The 14,142-nt window shown below is 32.9% G+C and overlaps 1 long non-coding RNA gene and 1 pseudogene across 1 annotated transcript; one reads left to right on the forward strand and one right to left on the reverse strand.

Annotated features, from left to right (window-relative positions):
* Nucleotides 1-3,051: 3,051 nt before the first annotated feature.
* LOC110228862 lies at nt 3,052-4,946 on the reverse strand. The gene is made up of 4 exons (XR_002332337.1): nt 4,651-4,946; nt 4,446-4,507; nt 4,098-4,220; nt 3,052-3,369 (listed from the first exon to the last, which is right to left on the reverse strand). It is a non-coding gene; the product is annotated as an uncharacterized LOC110228862 (long non-coding RNA).
* A 477-nt stretch (nt 4,947-5,423) lies between these two features.
* Nucleotides 5,424-12,654, forward strand: LOC9315131 (annotated as a pseudogene).
* The last annotated feature ends 1,488 nt before the right edge of the window (nt 12,655-14,142 follow it).

A 14,142-nucleotide genomic window follows, 5' to 3' on the forward strand; every position in this document is an offset into this window, starting at 1 on the left:
AAGTAGTATGATAATTTTAAGAAGTCAATTATAAGAACTTTGCATATATTAATTGAGTATTGAATCAATTGAATCTCTTATAAATATTATTAGTTTTTGTTGTGATCTAAAGACCAAAGCTGCAAGTTATTATTTTCTCTAAGACTCTTTTACCTATGTGGTTCCACTTATACGCCAACAAATACATCGAACTCGTCTTCCCTCTCTCCCATACTTTTAACTTCGGATCAATCACTTCCACGCTTAAACCTACTTATATATCCCTTTTTATTCGTTAGTATGTCTTTGTCTTTTCATCGGAAGTCAGAAAATCGTGGTTCAAAAGCTTACTCATGGGAATAGATAAACGCGACCCACCTTCATCCACATCGGTTTTAGTCAATGGATTTTCCATTATTAATGGCTTTTCTATTATTAATGTCTCCTCCATGCCTCCCTTCTCCATTATCTTGCTCTTTAACCTCTCGAGCAGCTCTCGATTTGCTTCAAGCTCTTCCTCTTCTACTTGTTGATGTGGGTCCACTTCGACGACGTATTGACCTCTATACCGCTATACTACTATACCGTATTTGAAATCACTTGAACCTCTTATAAACATACTAATATGTTGCATCTACAAACTAAAATCAACATTTAGTTCTAATCTACGAAAGTGGCAAAAGAAAAAAAAATTGAAACTACCATTAGCTAGTTAAATAAAAATGATATTACAAAATTTAAAAATTTAAGGGGATTTTGAGATATGATTCTAATTAGTGAGGTGTTTATTATTTATAGGGAAATTGTTGCTAACAAATGTGTAGGTAATGAACAATTGAGTGTATATTACCAAAACTAATTTGACTTAAATGAGTTTTAAATGCATTTAATTTTGTTTAAATGTAAGAAAATTCTTAGAAAGGTCAAAAGTTCTCAATAAATGTGGGAAACTTTATGATGGTATAATTAGTGAGTTGAATGAATTAATTATGTAACTAAGATGATTAAAATTAGAAATATTAGAATTAAAACAAACTTCCAATGCACCAATAGGGTGGGAGACAAAACTCAACTTAGGAGGATTATTTAGTTACTAAAATGATATTTAAAAATAATTTAATAATAATATCATGTGTTTTTTTTTTTTTCATCCGAAATTAATTATCGCTCAAAAGAGTCATTCCTAATAATAATGTCATGTAAAAAATTATTTAGAGGTGTTTGCTTGTTGATAAAAAAAAGTGTATATATATATATATAAGTTATTTAAATGTGTCGGTAATGCACAATTAAGTGTAGTAATTGGTCGGTCAACCATGAACATGGGGAGAAAATTTTACCAAAATAATTTGATTTAATTGTATTTCTACTGCATATAATTATGTTTTAATGCAAGAAAATTCTAAGAAATGTTGAAGGACCCAATAAATGTAGAAAACGTTTTAATGACATAGTTATTGAACTAAATGAGTTAATTGTATAGTTAAGAGGATTAAAATTAGAAAGATTTAACAATTGTTTTGAATATAATGATATAATTAAATCTAATAAAATTTGATATTAGTGCATTTTAGGTTTGAGAAAAAAATAGATGTCAAAATGATGAATGCTACATTATACAATTTTTTAGTTTAAATTTTTTTAATGAAAATAAAAAAAAAATAAAAAAATGTGTCATAGGGTTATTTTATTTTATTTTTCTAAAATCTGCTATTAATTTATTATCTTAAATGGTAGAAATGAAAGAAAACCAATAGTGAAAATATGTATATTAGTTATTTTAATATAAGGATATAATTAAATCAAATTATAATAGATATTAGTGTAATTAAGTTTGAGAAGAAAAAAAGACACATGTCAAAAGGAGAGATATCACGTGTCAGTTTCTCAAAATTGGAGTTTTGTGAAAACCTTACTTTCAAATATAAGGTTTTTGATAAATTAACTTAAAAGTATGTAAAACGTTGTAATTATCTTATATTTTACTTTATTTTCTATACATATCTTACTTTATTATATAAGATTTTTGATAAATTAACTTAAAAGTATGAAAAATTTTGTAATTATTATTTAAATATTGATAAATGATACATAAGTAGAAATATATTTAACTATAAGAAGACATTACAAAATTATTTAAAATTACTGTCATGTGAATTATTTATTTCGTAACTTAAAAAATAGAAAATATGTATAGAAAGTCACAGTTTCTGAAATATTAGTATATATAATCTTTATTAAAATTAATTATATAAGATGTTAAGTTTATTTGATGTTAAGTTTGTATTCTATTGAAAAAAATATATATATTAAAATGTGTTTGGATAAAATGAAAGAAGACACATGTCACAATGAAAGGTGACACGTGTCAGTTTCTTAAAGATTGGTTTTGGAGAGAAACCTTACTTTATTATATAAGATGTAAGTCTACTAATATATTCAATACTCACTAAGCTTTCAAATGACCCCTAATCTTTTCCACGTTTTTGTTCTTTGGTCTTTAAAGTTAAAAGTTGGGTTTGAAGATAATGATTCCACTCTTGGTGTTACTCAAAAAATGCTGTTTGAGTAGAAGAAATGCTGTTTTTTTTTGTTTATATTGTAGATTATTATTTTTGTTTTTTTTTGATAATTTAAAATCTTATATTTAATACAACTAAACTTTGTTAAGACAAAGTTTATGGTTTTCAAGTTTATTACAGAAGCAGCCACTACAGGAAAATCAGGAATTGATAACGTCCAAAAAACGCTATTTATCGCTAGAGTAGCGTATTTAGAAACGCTATATCATCGACCGCGACAATAGGTAAAGGACCTATCATAGCGGTTTTCAGTTATGCTATTGTAGTTCTTTTTAATATAGCGTTTTAATATATGCAATTGTATAGTTTACAATAGCATTGTAATTATGTTATAATTTATTTCATTTTACGTCATAATTGATACTTATTTGTAGCATTTTTTTTGTTTGCTATAAATTGAGATGTTATCTATTGTTGTTAATGTGGACCTGTGTAATGAATTATTCTATTTTTGGATTTATCCCCCAATAATTTCGCATAAGCAAAAAAAATTCATAAACCTGAAGATGTTTCATAATAACCAAAATACATGTTTCAATCCAATAACAAAGTACAGTCATACGTACTGAACACAAACACAAGTTCAAATATAAACGAGTTTGCCATTTGGCCAAGCTATTATACTACCCAAAGCATCAGCAATGATTTTAATTTCTGAATTTGCTCTCCAATCTTTGAAACTTCTTCTGCAATATCAATGTATCATCAACATTATTAGCTTCCTCTTTTTCCAAGAGAAATGTCCTTAGGCGCCTCTTGCGTCCACCACGTCTCACACGGTCCTGTTTTCTTCATGTATCTCCTTCTCCTGTCATATCCATAAAAATGACACCATTGTTAATTTCTCTCTACAAGCTCTTTATATATATATATATATATATATATATATATATATAGATATATATATATAGATATATAATACACACATACATCTAGTAATTAAACACTAATATAATAACGTGAACTATATATAACCTATGTTATGTATTTATGAAAGGATGTATATCTCTAACATATAAGTCACTCATACACACGACTTGAGAGATACAATGATTTTAACTTTGCTACCTTTCATACATGAGTTGATTCTGCATACCAAAAGGCTAAAGCTTATTATATATATATATATATATATATATATATATATATATATGAGACAATCTCTATACAATATTTGACTATATATATATATATATATAGCCACAAAAAGTCAAGAGAGAGTTAGGCATAGAGATCGTGTGTGAGTATATTTACATATACGAAAGTGTTTGAGAGCATGCAGCTCAAGCTGCTGCTCCAGATTTTGGAGATCCTTGAAACTCACTGGTTCCAAGTCTTCTCCCTGAAAATGGGAATAGAACCATCAATGTTTTTGAAGAAAATAGAACCTTAAATTGTCTAATGACCTCCTATTTTGATGCAGCACAAAGACAACCTCCTAGATATTATAAATATAGAAAATGAGAAAGAGCATATACGAGAAACTAATGAAGAGAACTTTCATTTACTATTTAAGAGAAAGAGGAAGAAACTTACAATTGTAGCTGTAAAAACAGTCCAAAGCTGTGGAACTTGGTATATAGAACCATCCAAGAATACGTTAGCATTGGTGTGACTTTCTCGGGACCATCCCTCTTTTATTTTAATCATGTCATCTTCCTGCAAAGGATTACATGATCTTATCAATGATTTCAATCAAACATTGTCACTAATTTGTCTAGCATTTGAATATACCAAATTCAATCAATGGTTTTAATGCTTCAATCTATCTCCATTTCTCCAACAGTATCGTACGAATTAAAAATAAACCAACTCTTATCGAGCTATTGAAACAAATCGAAAATGGAAAGTGAACGAGTTAGCGAGCTTATGAGAGGTCTGCACCTCACCCTCTGTAGAATCTCATGACATCAGACTGCGTCTTCCTCCATAGCTTGGATACATACCTAGGGTTCACCAAAATCAATCGAAACATTAGGCGAACTAATTCACAACAACAGATCTGTAACACATACATCATTTGAACAACAAAAGAGATGCTAAATCGATTCAATAAAACAAATGAATGGATCGATTGATTGAAACCCACAAATCTGGACGAATCAAAGTAAGAAGAGGAAGAATCAGAGGAACATGAGGGGTGCTGGCGTCTACAGTGTCCTTTTAAGCTAAGACGAGTGAGTCCATGTGTCTCTTGCTTCGACGGTGGCGCTAGGGTTCGATTTCGAAACAGAGAGTAAAAGAGAGAGAGCAACGACATGGTTTTTTTCTGTGATTAGTGAAGACGGCGTAACTAGGGTTTTGTTTGGTGGAGAAGAGGAAGTGAAACAATGGAATGAGAGGGAGAGTAAACGAGATAGAGGGAAAATGAAAATTTATTAGCCGGTTCTTTTTTCACTAAGTACTTAGCGAGCAAATAAATAATTTTATCCGCGTTAACAATACATAGCGTTTCAAAATGTATCAATGCTATGTATTTTACATTTCTAAAAAGCTTTTCTAAAATTTGGATCTCACCAACCAAACATAGCGTTTGTAAAAGTGTAAACGCTATCTAAAATCAAGAGGTACATCAACTATAGCAAAAACGCATAAAACGCTATATTATTTTGCTATCAATATCCCATTTTCTTGTAGTGAGCTAAAGTGATTATTTCATATATATCAAACAATACCAAAAATTTATGTACTTTGCATCTCTTATTTAGTACTTTGATTCTAACATATTACGACAAAACACAGTTTTCTATATGAACTAACATTAATTACACTAAAAAACAGAAGGTAAATATGCAAATCTAATAAAACTCAATCTCACTAACCTTTTACATTTGAGGCATTGCTCCAATGAAACAAAAGTAGATGGGATCAAGTAATGTTGTGTTTACCTTCAATTTTGCCAAAAGCTTGAATGTATTGTTCCGAAACTCTCAAGCTTGAGCCTGCAAAGTAACAAACAATTCGAATCTTGCTACCCCATTTGAAGAAGGACCGGTTTACGAGATAAATCTACGTGCTTGTGAATAAAAAGTTAGGTAAGGTAACCATAAATAATTGACATTTACAATAAATATTTTAAGGGTATCCAAAGTACCTAACCATGAAATGAAAAAAAGTAACCATATTTTAAGATCTCTCGCTTAAAACGTGGGATTTTTTTTTTTCGTCGGCAACGTCAAACATACCCTAATATATATATCTCAATATATCACTTATGATCCTATCCACTAATTCAGTAGACAATAATAACATGTACTAAAGTCTTGTTTGTCTAACCAAACAGAAATATTGGAGTGTATATGTGTATATTAATGTATTGGTTTAGTAGCTAGATTAGATCCGGTTAAGTAAACCGAGATTGAGCAATTGTATATAAACCTCTTGGAAAGATTCTTCCTAATCTTAATGAGAAAATTATCTTCATAATAACTTTTCTCTCAACGTTTCTCTTCCGCTAACATGGTATCAGAGCCTTCAAGCTCAGATCTCCATTGATTTCGATCTGATTTCTTCGTTTTCTTTGCGCTAGATCCATCCTCTACAATGGTGAAAGCTGTCATAGCTCGGAAATCCGCTCGATCGAAGTTTGGAACAAGTTCTTCAGCTCGGAAAGTGTCACGATCTACCGGTGTTGCTGAATCTCCTCCGATCTCTCCTCCAGCTACTAGATCTCGTAGTTCTGGAGCATCGCGAGCAAATGCATCATCGGACTTCTCAGATCCATCGCACTCTCCGTTCTTTCTTCACAGCGCCGATCATCCAGGTTTGACTCTCGTTGCTCTTCGTTTAGATGGCACAAACTATGATGATTGGGAAGCTGCTATGCGTATTGCGTTAGATTCAAAAGGAAAGTTAGGATTCATTGATGGTTCCTTAACTCGTCCTGCTGAATCTGATAAAAATTTTAGCATCTGGTCTAGATGTAACAGTATGATTAAGTCATGGCTTTTGAATTCGGTATCATCGGAGATCTATCGGAGCATTTTACGTTTGAAAGATGCTTCTGATATTTGGTGTGATCTTCACAGTCGTTTTCATATGAGTAATTTGCCAAGGACTTTCAATCTTACTCAAGAGATACAAGACTTGCGCCAAGGAGCCATGTCTTTGTCAGAGTACTACACCAAACTGAAGACCTTATGGGGAAATCTGGAAAGCACAGAAGAACCAGATGATCCGTGTGTTTGTGGCAAGGCTACTAGTCTACAATTGAAGGCAGAGAGGGCTAAGATTGTTAAGTTTTTGGCAGGACTTAATGATTCTTATTCTATCATACGGAGACAAATCATCATGAAGAAGGTTCTCCCTACATTGGCTGAAGTCTATAACATCCTCGACCAAGATGATAGTCAAAAGGGTTTCTCCAATGTAGTTGCTCCACCTGCTGCTTTTCAAGTATCTGCTATTGAGTCTTCTGGTCAGGATCCCACTGTGTGTTATGTGCAAAGTAGACCAAACAAAGGAAGACCTATTTGTTCCTTTTGTAACAAGGTGGGACATATAGCTGAAAGATGCTATAAGAAGCATGGATTTCCTCCTGGATTCACACCTAAGGGAAAGACACCTGATAAGAATGTTAAACCTCGTCCCATTGCTGCTCAGGTTACTTTGGCTTCACCTTCTCCTGATTCTGAGAATAACAGTCTAGATGCAGTCATTGGTAATCTTAGTAAGGATCAGATTCAACAGTTCATCGCTCTGTTTAGTTCTCAGCTTCAACCTCAGTCAAGTTTTAGTTCTCCTGCAGCTAGTACATCTCAGACTGATAACACTGGTATCTCGTTTTCCTCTTCTACATATTGTTTCATTGGTATATTGACAGTATCCAGAAATACTATTTCCCCTAAGACATGGGTTATGGATTCTGGAGCAACACATCATGTCTCACATGATAGAAGCTTGTTTCTTACTCTGGATACTGCTATTGTTAGATGTGTAAACTTGCCTACAAGACCTACTGTTAAAATTAGTGGTGTAGGAACCATTAGGATCAACAAACACATTTTGCTCCAGAATGTGTTGTTTATCCCGGAGTTCAGGCTAAATCTCATCAGTATTAGTTCTCTCACTACTGATCTTGGTTTCCGAGTGGTGTTTGATCCCTATTCTTGTGAAATTCAGGATCTTACCAAGGAGTTGACCATTGGAAAGGGTAGAAGAGTGGCAAATCTATATGTTTTGGACATTGAGGAGACAGAGATTTCAGTGAATGCAGTGGTGGATGTTAGTATGTGGCACAAGAGACTGGGGCATCCTTCATTCAGCAGATTGGATGTTATTTCTGAGTCTTTAGGCACTACTAGACATAAGAATAAGGGTTTAGCTTACTGCCATATTTGTCATTTGGCTAAGCAGAAGAAGTTATCTTATCATTCTCAGAATAATATTTGTAATACAAACTTGGAGTTATTACATATTGACATCTGGGGACCATTTTCAGTTGAATCTATTGATGGATATCGATATTTTTTAACTATAGTGGATGATCATTCAAGAGCAACCTGGGTATATTTGCTGAGGAACAAGTCAGAGGTTCTTACAGTTTTTCCAGCTTTTATCACTCTTGTTGAGAATCAGTTTAATCTCAAAGTTAAATCAGTTAGGTCAGACAACACACCTGAATTGAACTTTACAAGTTACTATCAAGATAAAGGTATACAGTCCTTCCATTCCTGTCCAGAGACACCTGAACAGAACTCAGTAGTTGAGAGGAAGCATCAACATATCTTGAATGTAGCTCGTGCTCTCATGTTTCAATCTCAAGTTTCTCTGCCTTTCTGGGGTGACTGTATCTTGACCGCAGTATTTCTTATTAACAGAACTCCATCTCAAGTTCTATCTAATAAGACTCCTTTTGAAGTTCTTACAGGGAAAGCACCTGCATATGATCAATTAAGGACTTTTGGTTGTCTTTGTTATGGATCAACATCTCCTAAACAGAGAACTAAGTTCCAAGAAAGATCTAAAGCTTGTGTGTTCTTGGGTTACCCTGCAGGCTACAAAGGATATAGGTTGATGGACTTGGAGAGCAATAAAATTTTCATTTCCAGAAACGTCATATTTCATGAAGATGTGTTTCCTCTGGCAAAAGATAAGAAGTCTGATCACTCTTTGGATTTCTTTACATCAATGTCCTCAGGTAAGCTCACTATACCATCACAAATTTCTCCATCTTCTATCTCTCCATCAAATTTCTCCATCTTCTATCTCTCCATCACAAATTTCTCCAATAAAACACTCCACCACTAGAGCCAAGAAAACTCCGGCTTATCTCAAAGACTTTCATTGTTACTCACTTAACTCTGATGTTCAATATCCCATTTCATCAACTCTTTCTTATTCTAAACTTTCACCTTCTCATCTCATATATATCAACAACATCACAAAAATTCCTATTCCCCATACTAATTCTGAGGCACAGAAATCCAAAGAGTGGTGTGATGCAGTTGATGCAGAGATTGGTGCGATGGAATCTACTGATACTTGGGAAGTTACAACATTGCCTCCGGGAAAGAAACCTGTAGGTTGTAAGTGGGTTTTCACAGTGAAATTCTTGGCAGATGGTAGTCTTGAGAGGTATAAGGCTCGCTTGGTTGCAAAGGGGTATACACAGAGAGAAGGAGTTGATTTTACAGAAACTTTTTCACCAGTTGCTAAGATGGCTACTATCAAGTTGTTACTCAAGGTGTCTGCTTCCAAGAAATGGTCATTAACACAACTTGATATCTCTAATGCTTTTCTCAATGGTGAATTAGAGGAGGAAATTTTTATGAAGCTTCCTGAAGGGTATGCAAAACGCAAAGGTATTTCTTTACCTCCTAATGCTGTTTGTAAGCTTAAGAAATCAATCTATGGGCTTAAACAGGCATCTAGGCAATGGTTTAAGAAGTTTTCCAGTTCATTATTGCATATGGGATTTGTTAAAGGCCATGGGGATCATACTTTGTTTGTGAAGAGTTGTGGTTCAGATTTTCTGGTAGTATTAGTTTATGTTGATGATATTGTCATTGCAAGTACCTCTGAAGTTTTGGCTGGTTCATTAACACAAAATTTGAAGCAACAGTTTAAACTAAGGGATCTAGGAGAGTTGAAATATTTTTTGGGGTTGGAGATAGCCCGAAATTCAGATGGTATTTCACTTTGTCAGCGTAAGTATGCATTGGAGTTATTGACTGCTACTGGTATGCTTGCGTGTAAGCCATCCTCTGTTCCAATGATCCCTAATGTTAAGTTGCTGAAGACTGATGGGGATTTATTGGGTGATAAAGAAGAATACAGACGTATTGTTGGTAAGCTGATGTACTTGACAATCACTAGACCTGATATTACATACGCAGTGAATAAGCTTTGTCAGTTTACATCTGCTCCTCGTACTGCTCATCTCGCGGCAGTTTACAAAGTTCTCCAGTACATAAAGGGGACTATAGGTCAGGGTTTGTTTTACTCTGCTTCTCCTGACCTTACTTTGAAGGGTTTTGCTGACTCTGATTGGGCATCATGTCCTGATAGTAGACGCTCCACTACTGGTTTCTCCATGTTTATTGGGGATTCTCTGATTTCTTGGCGTTCTAAGAAGCAACCCATTGTTTCTAGGTCCTCTGCTGAGGCTGAGTATCGAGCTTTGGCATTGGCCACTTGTGAGATCATTTGACTGCATCGTCTTCTTCAAGATTTACAAGTTAAGTCTCCTGCAGCTCCTATTCTTTTCTCTGATAATACTGCTGCAATCTACATTGCTACTAATCCAGTCTTCCACGAAAGAACGAAGCACATTGAGATTGATTGTCACACTGTACGTGAAAGACTGGATGATGGTTCTTTAAAGCTACTTCATGTTAGAACAGAGGATCAAGTGGCTGATATCCTCACCAAGCCTTTGTTTCCTCATTCATTTGAACATCTCAAATCCAAGATGCACATTCTCAACATTTTCCAATGCACATCTTGAGGGGGCATATTGGAGTGTATATGTGTATATTAATGTATTGGTTTAGTAGCTAGATTAGATCCGGTTAAGTAAACCGAGATTGAGCAATTGTATATAAACTTCTTGGAAAGATTCTTCCTAATCTTAATGAGAAAATTATCTTCATAATAAGTTTTCTCTCAACGTTTCTCTTCCGCTAACAAGAAATATCTTTTTATCTTTTCAAAGAAGCTTAGAAGATTCATGGCGATGTCTAGCTAACGTCCAACCTCTGCGTCTCCTCGTCGCATCACTATTCTTCTTACCCGCTTTGCACGGCGCCATCGATTTCGAATACTGCGGCAGTAAGTATCGATTTGTTTGGTCCTCATTCTCTGTTTATTAGTTATTTACAAGAAAAAAAAATTCTTATTAGTTGATAAATCAATTCAACAAGTTGTGACAAAAATCTTTCCATATCATCTCGAATTTGAGAAAACATAAACCCTAACTCTCGACATTTGGAATCTCTCTGGTTAGGCTTTGGTTTTTTTGTAACAAAGAGGTATAGATCCATTTTTTTTAACCAGAACTCAGAACTTCCACAATTAATCTATGCGATTGTTGCAGAAAATGAAAACGATTACGGTACCGTCAACCGTATCGAGATCTCTCAGAACCCGTCGGTTGGGCCTGAAGAAAGCTCAAACCTCACTATATATGTATACGGTTCTGCAAGTACGTAGTTTTTTTTTTAATTTATTTTTATCTTTCCAAATTTTAACTATCTCTCCTTTTTTGTTTTCTCTTTTTTAGTTTCCACTATTTTCTTGATAAAAAATTTCATGTAATATACAGGCAAAAACATCACCGTGGGAACCCTTGTATATGTAACCTTTAAAGACGGGAATTTACTGGTCTTTTAAAGACTTACAATCTATGTGATGTGAGTGCTTGTAACACTGAAGCTGAGATTGAAGCTGGCACCAACTTTGTGTTGACTCTTCCCGAAGTTCTTTATGTTGGTTTTGATGAGGTACCTATTCTTACATTCTTCTTTACAAAGTGGGAAAAATTATGAATGAATGTGATTTTCCTTAATCCTAGGACTATTGTTGTCAAACCCAAACGGACCATGTTCAACCATGAACCGGATGGAAAGCCGGTTTGGACAAACTAAATAACTAAAACCGATGAACCAATAGAACCGGTTGACATGAGTTTTTTTTTTCAAGACTTGGCTTTATTCTTAAACATCACTATCTTTTTTTTTTTTCATTTTCTAAGAAGTGATTAAGTGGTTTTTTTTTTATGTTTAACATTTCTAAGAAGTAAATTTTTCCAAGACTTGTTTTTCTATGAAGTGTTTGGTTTTTTTAAGAAAGGTTGGCTTTGCTAAACTATCCCAACTAGATCACAAACTTTTTTTCCCCAAACTTTTTGAATCATCACTACACAAGACAAAGTTTTTATTACTATACAACAGAAATTTTTAAAAAATCTTCATAATTCGATAGAAAGCGGGATTAGATTTTGGCTTTCATTTAATTGACTCAAAGTCGCATATCTAAAACCGTGTTAAGAGGATCTTAACATGAACTTCAAAAGTAATACTTTCTACTTGGTTTTTTATTTTGATAACTATTCATGATGATGATCTTTATTTCTTATTAATTCTGCTTGTTTTCCATTTTATCATGTGTTGGATATCTAAGTGGTCGATATAAAAACATTTTTATGTGTTATACACCTACTGAAAACCTGCCTAGGACATGTTTGTTTCATTAACACTACTTTGTGATTAAGTACCATCTATCCACTTTAAGATTGGTCAATCCAAATAAACCAAATCGGACCAAAATGTTTTAATGTTCTATGAACTGAAACCAAACCTACCTATACTAGTTTGTTTTCGCTTTAGTAACTATTTGCTATATATAAAAAAAAAAAAAAATTCATAATCCTTGCATTTAACATTTCCGCTTCGTTTTATTTTGAACTTGTGAAGGAACTCAAGTACTCAGTTTCTTTGCGCCAAAAGTACATGGACGAGCCAATAATAAATATGTGTGTCGACTTCAAACTACCTACTTCTTCAGCTTCCACTTAATTTGGTCTCTGCTTAAGTCAAGTTGGCGGAAGAATAGATGTTTCCAAGTCTTTGATTATTATCAGTCTCTCTCGCTACTTGCACTAGATGAATACCCATGCTACGCGTGGATTTGTTTTAAAATTTGTTAATAACAAATTATTTTGATTGTTCTTGTTGCTAGTTGATCACCCGCTTTACGCCGCGGGTTTTTCCGTTTTTTTTTAATTTTGATTTACTTGATGTTATATTTTGATAAATGTAATTTTTAATTATCTAATCATTTACCCATGCAATGAACAACTACTCTTAGTATTAAAATACATTTTCAACCAACATACTCAACAATACATCATTCACACAATCCGTAAACAATCTTTGTCCTAAACCAATTTTATAGATGGTAATATTGGGATATAGAACTTCAAAAATTTGATGACCTTACGTATCATATATAAATAAAAAATTTAAGAGAAAAACTTACTCAAACCATTAGCTTATCCACTCATATTTTGAGTTAAGATTACAAAAATTAGCGAAAAAAACTTTGGAGTATATAAAACCAATAAAATAATTTCATTGAAAAAAACATAAAATAACCAAATAAGTTGGTATTAGTAGAAATCAATATGTAAAATTAAATAATATATAATTAAATAATAAATATATTGTTAATTTGTGAAATAGATTTTCAAATCCATATGGCCCATCCGTCATGGGCTATTCTGTTTTCCCCATTTGACAATTCTAATTAAAAGATGATGATGTGTAAAAAATAAAAGCTGAATCATATTAATGAAATGTTTTGATTGGAAGAATAGAAAGCTGATGTGTCAGCTTCAAGCCTAAAATGCTGATGTGGCGAAAGGATGGAGAGAGATAGCTTCCTTTCATATATATGATTTTCAAAATATCCATCATCTTGATTTTGAACATATCAATTTTAAAACTGAAATATCCATCATATTGATTTTAATATATCAATTTTAAACGGAAATGTTTATAAATTTTTGAATATGATTAATCTTAAACATTTTCTCGCTAAAATCCATATTATATTATTATGTATAAATTTATATTTCTTTGTTTTTTACTTATAATATTAATTTATTTTTATTTAACTTAAATTTTTTTAATCATAAATAACTATAAATAAAAATAAATATGTATTGAATAAACATTTTAAATAAACTATAAATTATAATTTTTAATTTTTAATTAAATGCATGCTTAGATGGATGATGATGTGGATAGCCTAGATGGAGAGATGACTCTCCTATTATATATATAGATTTCCTTTTTTCTGTATGTGTTCCAAGTTCCAACAAATAAAATAGACAAATCTCTGTAGTACTTTAGGTTTGGTTTTTATGAACCACAACGTAATTCAAACAATAAAAGACTACTTGAAGGGAAAACGGCCAAAATCAACCTATACTATTTGTCGGCGGCTTTTTTCAACCTAAACTCCGACCCCCTGTCATTCTCAACCCGAACTATTGTTAAGTTCAAATTTTAAACCTGAACTAATATACATTATGCAAAAATCAACATTGACAGTGTTTGTCAACCGTTAAAAATGATGA

This window comes from Arabidopsis lyrata (genome assembly GCF_000004255.2).
Source record: "Arabidopsis lyrata subsp. lyrata unplaced genomic scaffold ARALYscaffold_4, whole genome shotgun sequence".
In the NCBI taxonomy this organism is placed as follows: Eukaryota; Viridiplantae; Streptophyta; class Magnoliopsida; order Brassicales; family Brassicaceae; genus Arabidopsis; species Arabidopsis lyrata.